The sequence below is a fragment of the Betta splendens genome, chromosome 7 (genome assembly GCF_900634795.4).
Source record: "Betta splendens chromosome 7, fBetSpl5.4, whole genome shotgun sequence".
Lineage (NCBI taxonomy): Eukaryota > Metazoa > Chordata > Actinopteri > Anabantiformes > Osphronemidae > Betta > Betta splendens.
In genome coordinates this window covers 10659593-10663288 of record NC_040887.2, presented here as the reverse complement: position 1 = coordinate 10663288, position 3696 = coordinate 10659593, and the positions used below count along the sequence as shown (strand labels likewise).

Below are 3696 nucleotides of genomic sequence, written 5' to 3'. Positions count from 1 at the left end.
ATTTGATTCTGTAGCTTATTTCTTTTTTTCAGACCAAACAAAGGGCGCCGAGCGTGACAGGCAGACAGGAGATTTAAATCTGGAGATGCAGTGTTGGTGTAGCACGTTATGCAGAGAGAGGGAGAGAATGAAAAGATCAGGGCTGTTCAATTACTGGTTGTTTTGGTGGCTGCACTGGTGGAAATGAGTTTCGTCTTGCCGCCGTGTGTACGGTTGAATGTGACCTGCTGTCGGAATCGCGCCCAAAGCTTTGACTGACTGCGAGTAGTGACGTTGATGTAGTTTTGCGGTTTTCCATCTCCCACCGAAGACAGGCAAAGGCCACGCCGCATTACCTTGATGTCACAAGTGACATTTGACTAAAACCCATGGATTTTCTTTTTTTTTTTTTTATTTGGACGTTGGACATGCAGCATGACGTGTTCAGCTCCTAAATATCTGTCAGTGAGACCCTGCAATCGCAGGAATGGTCCCGGCGCCACGCAGACGTTAGGTTCGAGTAAAGTGAAGGAGCCTCTTGATGTTTGTGTTGATGCATTTAACGCCTTTCAGCGTCTGTCATGCCATGTGGCAGCGCATTCACAGATGGGGCCCGACATACCATCGGGAGCGCAGGTCAAGACTCAGTGGACTGACAATGAAGGTGAGGCGGGAGGTCCATTCAGATCACTTCAAAGGCCCTTCACAACGGAGTCAAGGACCCCGGCTTGATGATGAATGATGTCGACCGGGTCGAAGGTCACGCGTAGGGCCACAAAGTCACACGTCAGAGTCAAGATCCTAGGAGTTCAGGTTTATCGCGTGCTTTGTTGTGAAAGAGGGAACAAAAGCCTGATTAGGTTCAAGCATAGTTTTGACTGAACAGCCGGCTGTGTAGGATTATGTGTTAGACATAAACGTGTCATTGATGTATCTATAAACAATGACAGATTGGCAGCAGAGTTGTCAGTTAGTGTGTTTTCTCTGGCGTTCCCCATCTCCGGGTCGGACGAGTGAGAACGTCGCGATGCAGTAAAGGGCAGCAGTGCTGGTAGCGCTGCGGCTGCCTCCACCAGACGTTCTGTGCATCGTCAGTGACCTTCAAAACACCTCAGACCTACATCCAACTCCAGGAAGTGGAGGACCTGCTCCGTTCCCCTGCGATGCCTCTGAATTTATGACCTTTTGCGGAGCCTGCGAAGGTCTGCTTTGCCCCTGGGTCATGAAACCTGTTAGTGTAGATGAGCAGATATTTTTGAGCAGAGAATGGAGACAACGTGGGAAGATAATTTACTGAGTGATTATTTATTTAGTAGTACACTACAGCTGAGGGGATAGGGGGTGTAGGCATTGTGCCTCAGCATTCTGGACAAATGTCAGTGCTTTTCCCCAGAAATGATAATTAATATCGGGTCAATGTTCAGTCGGATGAAGGAGGTTAATGTAATGTATTGAACAGTCTTATAGCACAGCGCCGTCTAATGCGTTTGTCCTTGACACCGAGGGTCCCGGTCCGCATCCCAGCACGTAGTGTTGACGTTTATAAAATATTAAACCATCACATTTAATTATTTTTTTTCAGCCAGCGCCTGAAGCTAACCATGCGTTAACCATTGTGTAGTTGCCACGTATGGATTTTGGTCAAAAATCAATGGGAAAATCCTGTCACTGTGTATAATAATCCCACAGTTTATGGGTTTAGCAGCTTTGGAGCTTTTCTTAGCCTCAGGTGTTTAATATGTTCACATTAGATAAGATATGATAATAAAGCACTTTATTCATCATCTGCACGTAGATTTAAGTCCAGTTTAAACGGATGCTAACGATAAATAGCATCAATCCTAAAATAATAACGAAGCAGCAGGTGTGAGGTGGTACTACTGTACACATACTCATATGAAGGCAGTGATTGTAAAGGTGTTAACACGCTAACGTTAGCGCTACCATGGTCACGTTGGCTGATTAGCGCGCTAACATGCCTATAATTAGCCTACTCGAGGGCGCTTTCTTCTGGCACGCAGAGAAAATGGCTCCTACTAGGCTAGAAAGCCAATTAGGCCCGAGCACATTCATCATACACACATCCCGCTGTTACTCAAGTGTAAAAATTGCCCATATTACAGTTTTTAATAGACCCGAGTCTTCTTGGCGGTTAAACACTGCGCCGTCCAGCCTGGACTGTGTTTTTAGCTGCTCGGTCCAGTGGATCCGGGGCTTTTGGACCAGGTGGGGTCGTCGCGAGCAGCACCCCCACGCATGAAGCGAAGCACGTCAGAGCGAGTGTGTTCGTGGCGTGGTTAACCGCGCGGGTTGCGTCTGAAACCCAAACCGAGTGGAGCGCGCCGGCGACATCATTTCTTGGCTCGACGTCGGATTTCGTGCTCGGGTGAGCGTGTCTGGAAGCGGAGACGAGCACGCGACATCCGGACGCCGGTCGAACCCGCGTTACCTGTGTGCAAGTGGCTTCGGGTGGGTCCCAGTTGTGTTGTCACACACACACAATGAAGTCCACACACTATCAACACACACCTCTTGGCTTACCTCCTGAAGTGTAGACATTCACACCCTCCGGTGACTCTGACAACAGTTCTCATCTGTCATCACGCACACGGGGGGGGGGGGGGGGGGGGGGGGGATAATGACCTGTGTGTGTGTGTGTGTGTGTGTGTGTGTGTGTGTGTGTGTGTGTGTGTGTGTGTGTGTGTGTGCGCGCGCGCTACAAACAGCATGCGCATTCCTGGAGCCGCTGACCCGAGCTCGGTGGGTAACCATGACAACCACGGCTTCACCATGGAGACGACCGTTACTCCCTGCTCTCGCCCTCCGCTCCTTCTCCTCGCTGCCTCCCTCCCCTCCCCACCCCACCCTGCTCCCCTCCCTCGGCGCCTCTCTCTGTTCACCAGCGATAGCGGTCGATCCTTTACACTGCAGCCAGGTGCACGCTCCATCACTCTGTCCATCTTGGCTCTTCCCCCATGTGTGTCCCTCAACTTCCTTTCATCGTCTCCTAATCCCATGTGTATATGGGCATGTGTGATCATGTGATTATACATCACAGGTTTATAACAATTTGATGATTATTGTCAACAATATAGAACAACAGCGTTGTTTCTTTCCATGAAGCTCCAAGAAGCTGCACCACAGTTTCAGATGCAGCCTTCCTCTCCACTGGAGCACTGAATGAATCCACCTTAAGAAAACAGTCCCCAACAAATGCACGATTCACAATTTCTTCTATTTTTTAGAACCAACAGGAAACAATTTTGATTGAAGATAGTGACTTGCTTTTAAAGATTTACCTTGTTATTAATGAATGACCTCAGAGCCGGTGCTGCAGACAGAGTTGGGAAGCACCGAAAGGCAAAGTGAGGTTTTGTTGATTTGGGTCTTTTAATTGGATTTGTTGACAATAAGAGGACTACAGTAGATTAACAGAAGCCCTATTCCTAATTGTTTACCAGCTAAACAGACTGTTTAGTTAAAGACATTTATTCATTGACCCCACAAGCTTCTTTATTCTCTTTGTGCTTTTACCACCAACTGTTCTTCGCTTTTTCAGCAAGAGTCTAATCCAAACAGACAGGGAGGCTTAGCGAGCAAATCAAAACTGGAGTTTGTTCACATTTAAGAGGCACCTCTGCGCTTTGGCACAGCAGGAGACAGTCTGAGGTGATGTTTCCAAACCAGAAACAACAGCGTCATGTTCACCATTGTGAT

General features: G+C 48.1%; 1 long non-coding RNA gene across 1 annotated transcript; it reads right to left on the bottom strand.

Moving 5' to 3' along the window:
• Nucleotides 1–362: 362 nt before the first annotated feature.
• On the bottom strand, nucleotides 363–2602 carry LOC129604396 (uncharacterized). The gene is made up of 2 exons (XR_008695219.1): nucleotides 2521–2602; nucleotides 363–1208 (listed from the first exon to the last, which is right to left on the bottom strand). It is a non-coding gene; the product is annotated as an uncharacterized LOC129604396 (long non-coding RNA).
• Between the last annotated feature and the right edge of the window lie 1094 nt (nucleotides 2603–3696).